Raw genomic sequence first — 7,562 nt, forward strand, 5'->3', positions numbered from 1 at the left:
TGGCAAAGGGCTGCAGAGAGCAGGGTGACAGTGAGCTTGGCAGAGGGGCTGGGTTGCCACACCTGGTTTGCTCCCACTAACTGTTAGCAGCCAGCGCATGGAGCCAGGTGCTGCTGCCTGCCATGGGTCCTGCACACCCTCACCCCGCGAGCCAGACCATTCAGCGGGGGCTGCAGGGGGGTCCTCCCCTTTGGCTTGGAACGCCCCAGTGCCACAGCCCCTCCACCCCACAGAAGTTGACGCTGTGCCCAGCACCCAGAACCAGTGGCTTTGTGACATAGGCCCTGTTGCTAAGGGCACCGCTGGCAACAGACATACTGCAGGCACTCCATCATCTGCTGCGCTGGTGGTAGCAAGCCCTTGGTTCTAGCAGCTGCCACGTGCTATTGCTGCTGGCTGCCATGAATGCGTTCTACCTCCTCGTTCTGCTGGCCCTGTGCCAGACTGTGCACAGCACCTGGGAGACCTGCACGTAAGTGGCCCGAAGCTCTCGCAGGGAGCCTGGGCAACCGTTATGGGATTCACTGCAAGGTGCCAGCTTGTCCCCCACAGGCAGGCCGCAGCTTCCCAAACTCCGTGTGGGAGCCTCAGGTCCTTGCCAGCACCCAGGCTGCTGGCACTGTTTGTCTGCGGGGCTAAAGCAGAAACAGGGGCAGATGGATGCACAGCCCATGGGGTTCCCTGGCCTTGCTGTCCACACAGCGCCTTGTGGGGAGGGAAGACAGCTGACCTTCAGCCTCAACGGCAGCAAGCCGTTGAGCGGGACAGTAACGAGCTTCTGCTTACAGGACCTGCGGGCTCCGGCCTATGGCTGAGTACTACGGCCTGTCACGCGTTGTGGGTGGCACAGATGCCCTGCCAGGGGCCTGGCCCTGGATCGTCAGCATCCAGAATCCCTGGAAACCAGGCACAGGGCATGTATGCGGTGGCTCCCTCATCCACCCAGAGTGGGTCCTCACCGCAGCCCACTGCTTCGTCAACGCCTGGTAAGGAGGAGCAGGGAACGGCCATATCCCCACAACACTCCCAGCTGCCCTGTGCACGGCCCCATGTGCCTCTCCCATCCCTTTCACTTGCCGTGCGCCCAGTGGCTGGACACTCCCCAGCCCAGCTCAGGAGAAAGCTGGGCTCGCTCCACTGCTTCCTAGCAGCCTCCAGCTCTACGTGCCTTGGGCCCGAGGCATGCCTGGGCAGTCGCACCCTCCATAGCACCGCTCTCCTCTCTCCCTCGTCAAGCAGATGGCAGGCAACTGCTGGGCTGCAGCAGCACGTGGCTCCTCCGCTGCCTCTGAGCACTCTTCCCTTTATCTGCCTTCCAGGAACGTCACGATGTGGCACGTGGTGATTGGTGCCACGCACCTGACTCATCTGGGTCCTGAGACCCAGGTGCGTGGTATCAGGAGGCTGATAGTTCACGAACACTATTACAACATCACGCAAGAGAATGACATTGCGCTGCTGGAATTGGACCTGCCTGTCCTGTGCAGCGCCTACACCCAGCTTGCCTGTGTGCCCGATGCCACGCTGAGAGTGTCACAGATGACCACCTGCTACGCTAGCGGTTGGGGTGCCATGATGGAGGGAGGTGAGTTCCTAAGCACTACTCGGGGCCCAACTGCAAGCTCAGCACACTGGGGTGGTGGGCTGGGCTTCCTGACAGCAGAGGCAAAATGTCGCCACGCTCAGGCTGTGGGGGCATGTGCCTATAGAGAGGGGGTGGGCCTGACCCATTACCCAAAGTGAGACAGGAGGCAAACACCACTACAATGCGTTCAAGAGGCCAAGCCAAGACTTAGGGAAGGGGCTCACCCAGATTGGCGAGGAGAACCAGCAACGTGCCGCTGCATTCTTTTCTCTACTCACAGCTTCATCAGTCCATGTGCTGCAGGAGGCCAAGGTCAACCTCATCAACACCCGCCTCTGTAACAGCAGCGGGTGGTACCGAGGGACCATCCACACCCACAACCTGTGTGCTGGGTATCCCCAGGGTGGCATCGACACCTGCCAGGTAGGAGCATGCAACAAGTCGGCCTCCAGCATCACAGGTAGCCCTGTCACAGTGGCCCAAACGGCCCCCAGTGCGTGCTTTGCCTCGCAAGCCACCCTCCCACCGCTGCTGGCACTAGCCTCTCCTTCCTCATGGGCAGCTCCCTTCCCACTGCCCGCCCTTGCCCACCCAGAGCTCTTGGCAGCCCACAGGCCCACATCCCAGTCCTGCAAGATCCACCTTCCGCACACCCAGGGTCGCTGCGCAGAGCTGAGGGAGAGCCCAAACTTTCTCCGAGGGAAGGAGCCAGCCCTAGTGCTGACAGCGGCCACCCAAGACCACAGGCATCCTCTCTCCTCCCCCTGCAGGGTGACAGCGGCGGTCCTCTCGTCTGCAAAGATAACAACGCTGAATACTTCTGGCTTGTTGGAGTCACCAGTTGGGGCTGGGGCTGCGCAAGAGCAAAGCGGCCCGGGGTCTACACCTCCACCCAACACTTTTACAACTGGATCCTCCAACAGATGGGAGTGCGCTCGGCAGGAAGGGGTTCTCCAACAGCATGGGAATGGAGCCATTTCACCACCAACTCAACCCCCTTACAGAAGCCAGAGCCCACACCAACACAATCAGCTGGCTTCAGCGCCTGCCCTTTTCCACGACAGAAAATCGTGGAATTCTTCACCAGGGTGCGAGACTTCCTGCAGGACCTATTGGCCAAAATGGCTTGAGCAAGCAGGAGGGCCGGGATCTGGGCCAGGCAGCACTGTACCACCGCCACCTGCTGTTGGAGCAATGCCCACCCATCCTCAGCATCACAGCCCTGCTGTGTCCTGTCCACACTCCTTGGGGTTCCAAGAGGTGCTGACATCCACTTTGTTCTTGTAATAAAGTTGCTTATTTTCATGGCTAAGCACGCTTCAGCTCAAGTCTCCTGGGCAAGGGCCAGCACTTCCACGCCCTACACGTGCAAAATCAGGCCGCAGGCACAAAGGGTACAAAGGGAAAAGTCACTCGAAAGGGCTGACACCATGTCTGTTCAGAGGGAAGGCTGCTCTCAACCACCGTGGGTTGGAGCGGCCATCACACTGTGCCTAGAAAGAGGATAGGAAAATACAATGTGACACACAGGTGATGCAATCTGGGGGGATGCCTTAAGGCACCAAAGCTGAAGATGAGGGCCTGCCCTAAGCCTGAGCTAAGCAAAGAGAGCACAGGAAATGCCTGAGCATGACAAGAGAATATGCTGACCACAGCAACCGGGCTGAGAAGCTCGCAGCAGTTACAAGTGCCCTGAGGAAGAGCCACCTTGCGGGCGCTCATGGGGGGGGGTGATGGGAGAGGTGGCACCGCTTCACAGACAACCGAATGAAGAGTTGGGGTCATGCTGGGGAGAGGAGTTCGGCAGGGACAGCTGTACCCTGGAAACCCCCTCAGTAATGCCACAGAAGTCCAAGGGGGCATGGCTAGCAGCACCTGACCCACCAAATCTGCTCCCCGATGTGGAAACCTGGGAGCCAGGGGGAAAAACAACAGTGGGTATGTATGTCCCTGGGCTGGGAGGAGACAAGGACAGAGAAAGGGAGGAGCCAAGGAAGACCACCGGAATGCATAAGCACACAAGATGGAGAGAAGAGGGGATCAGAGAGCCACACTGAGGCACGCTGCTGGCTGCTTTGCATGTTTGACTGAGCCCTGCAATGAACCACCACATACATCCGACGTTCTTTCTGAAGAGTGATTCCAAACCCTTTTCTGCGTGGTGCCACTCTGCACCTGGGCTGGCGTGGGTCCAGAGGCCCAGCCTGCTTCCAAGCAGCAATCCCACCTCCCGGCCAACTTTCCAGCTTACAGACAGAACACTGACATTAGACGGTATGGCATATCCCTTTAGCCAGTCTGGGTCGACTGTCCCAGCCGTGTCTCCTCTCAACCTCTCTAGGCAGCCCCAGCCTGCTTGCTGCTGGCATGGGGCCGGGAGCAGCAAAGGCAGGATGGCCTGGGGCGCTGAGAGCGGGAGCAGGAGCACCCTGCTCTGTGAGAGCTTCAAACTGTATGCCCTTGGCCACGCATACCAGGCACCGCAACTGCCCTGGTCTCTGTGGGCTCCCAACAGCAAGAGAACTCACAGACATCAATGACAGCCTGCCAGAGCTGTGCTTCGTAGAGGAAGGTTTACATGGCTTGGGTGGGCTTGGCTTAGTTGGCTTGCGAATTCCTGCTTGCCTGCCGCGACTGATACCAGGCTGGCTCTTCAACAGCCAAACATGTGCCTACCGCCTGCAGCAGTTATGTGCTCCGGTGCAGGCTTGTGGGCAAGGACCTGGTGGCAAAGGGCTGCAGAGAGCAGGGTGACAGTGAGCTTGGCAGAGGGGCTGGGTTGCCACACCTGGTTTGCTCCCACTAACTGTTAGCAGCCAGCGCATGGAGCCAGGTGCTGCTGCCTGCCATGGGTCCTGCACACCCTCACCCCGCGAGCCAGACCATTCAGCGGGGGCTGCAGGGGGGTCCTCCCCTTTGGCTTGGAACGCCCCAGTGCCACAGCCCCTCCACCCCACAGAAGTTGACGCTGTGCCCAGCACCCAGAACCAGTGGCTTTGTGACATAGGCCCTGTTGCTAAGGGCACCGCTGGCAACAGACATACTGCAGGCACTCCATCATCTGCTGCGCTGGTGGTAGCAAGCCCTTGGTTCTAGCAGCTGCCACGTGCTATTGCTGCTGGCTGCCATGAATGCGTTCTACCTCCTCGTTCTGCTGGCCCTGTGCCAGACTGTGCACAGCACCTGGGAGACCTGCACGTAAGTGGCCCGAAGCTCTCGCAGGGAGCCTGGGCAACCGTTATGGGATTCACTGCAAGGTGCCAGCTTGTCCCCCACAGGCAGGCCGCAGCTTCCCAAACTCCGTGTGGGAGCCTCAGGTCCTTGCCAGCACCCAGGCTGCTGGCACTGTTTGTCTGCGGGGCTAAAGCAGAAACAGGGGCAGATGGATGCACAGCCCATGGGGTTCCCTGGCCTTGCTGTCCACACAGCGCCTTGTGGGGAGGGAAGACAGCTGACCTTCAGCCTCAACGGCAGCAAGCCGTTGAGCGGGACAGTAACGAGCTTCTGCTTACAGGACCTGCGGGCTCCGGCCTATGGCTGAGTACTACGGCCTGTCACGCGTTGTGGGTGGCACAGATGCCCTGCCAGGGGCCTGGCCCTGGATCGTCAGCATCCAGAATCCCTGGAAACCAGGCACAGGGCATGTATGCGGTGGCTCCCTCATCCACCCAGAGTGGGTCCTCACCGCAGCCCACTGCTTCGTCAACGCCTGGTAAGGAGGAGCAGGGAACGGCCATATCCCCACAACACTCCCAGCTGCCCTGTGCACGGCCCCATGTGCCTCTCCCATCCCTTTCACTTGCCGTGCGCCCAGTGGCTGGACACTCCCCAGCCCAGCTCAGGAGAAAGCTGGGCTCGCTCCACTGCTTCCTAGCAGCCTCCAGCTCTACGTGCCTTGGGCCCGAGGCATGCCTGGGCAGTCGCACCCTCCATAGCACCGCTCTCCTCTCTCCCTCGTCAAGCAGATGGCAGGCAACTGCTGGGCTGCAGCAGCACGTGGCTCCTCCGCTGCCTCTGAGCACTCTTCCCTTTATCTGCCTTCCAGGAACGTCACGATGTGGCACGTGGTGATTGGTGCCACGCACCTGACTCATCTGGGTCCTGAGACCCAGGTGCGTGGTATCAGGAGGCTGATAGTTCACGAACACTATTACAACATCACGCAAGAGAATGACATTGCGCTGCTGGAATTGGACCTGCCTGTCCTGTGCAGCGCCTACACCCAGCTTGCCTGTGTGCCCGATGCCACGCTGAGAGTGTCACAGATGACCACCTGCTACGCTAGCGGTTGGGGTGCCATGATGGAGGGAGGTGAGTTCCTAAGCACTACTCGGGGCCCAACTGCAAGCTCAGCACACTGGGGTGGTGGGCTGGGCTTCCTGACAGCAGAGGCAAAATGTCGCCACGCTCAGGCTGTGGGGGCATGTGCCTATAGAGAGGGGGTGGGCCTGACCCATTACCCAAAGTGAGACAGGAGGCAAACACCACTACAATGCGTTCAAGAGGCCAAGCCAAGACTTAGGGAAGGGGCTCACCCAGATTGGCGAGGAGAACCAGCAACGTGCCGCTGCATTCTTTTCTCTACTCACAGCTTCATCAGTCCATGTGCTGCAGGAGGCCAAGGTCAACCTCATCAACACCCGCCTCTGTAACAGCAGCGGGTGGTACCGAGGGACCATCCACACCCACAACCTGTGTGCTGGGTATCCCCAGGGTGGCATCGACACCTGCCAGGTAGGAGCATGCAACAAGTCGGCCTCCAGCATCACAGGTAGCCCTGTCACAGTGGCCCAAACGGCCCCCAGTGCGTGCTTTGCCTCGCAAGCCACCCTCCCACCGCTGCTGGCACTAGCCTCTCCTTCCTCATGGGCAGCTCCCTTCCCACTGCCCGCCCTTGCCCACCCAGAGCTCTTGGCAGCCCACAGGCCCACATCCCAGTCCTGCAAGATCCACCTTCCGCACACCCAGGGTCGCTGCGCAGAGCTGAGGGAGAGCCCAAACTTTCTCCGAGGGAAGGAGCCAGCCCTAGTGCTGACAGCGGCCACCCAAGACCACAGGCATCCTCTCTCCTCCCCCTGCAGGGTGACAGCGGCGGTCCTCTCGTCTGCAAAGATAACAACGCTGAATACTTCTGGCTTGTTGGAGTCACCAGTTGGGGCTGGGGCTGCGCAAGAGCAAAGCGGCCCGGGGTCTACACCTCCACCCAACACTTTTACAACTGGATCCTCCAACAGATGGGAGTGCGCTCGGCAGGAAGGGGTTCTCCAACAGCATGGGAATGGAGCCATTTCACCACCAACTCAACCCCCTTACAGAAGCCAGAGCCCACACCAACACAATCAGCTGGCTTCAGCGCCTGCCCTTTTCCACGACAGAAAATCGTGGAATTCTTCACCAGGGTGCGAGACTTCCTGCAGGACCTATTGGCCAAAATGGCTTGAGCAAGCAGGAGGGCCGGGATCTGGGCCAGGCAGCACTGTACCACCGCCACCTGCTGTTGGAGCAACGCCCACCCATCCTCAGCATCACAGCCCTGCTGTGTCCTGTCCACACTCCTTGGGGTTCCAACGGGTGCTGACATCCACTTTGTTCTTTTAATAAAGTTGCTTATTTTCATGGCTAAGCACGCTTCAGCTCAAGTCTCCTGGGCAAGGGCCAGCACTTCCACGCCCTACACGTGCAAAATCAGGCCGCAGGCACAAAGGGTACAAAGGGAAAAGTCACTCGAAAGGGCTGACACCATGTCTGTTCAGAGGGAAGGCTGCTCTCAACCACCGTGGGTTGGAGCGGCCATCACACTGTGCCTAGAAAGACGATAGGAAAATACAATGTGACACACAGGTGATGCAATCTGGGGGGATGCCTTAAGGCACCAAAGCTGAAGATGAGGGCCTGCCCTAAGCCTGAGCTAAGCAAAGAGAGCACAGGAAATGCCTGAGCATGACAAGAGAATATGCTGACCACAGCAACCGGCCTG

This window comes from Gallinula chloropus, assembly GCF_964237585.1.
Source record: "Gallinula chloropus genome assembly, chromosome: 3".
NCBI classification, from domain to species: Eukaryota; Metazoa; Chordata; class Aves; order Gruiformes; family Rallidae; genus Gallinula; species Gallinula chloropus.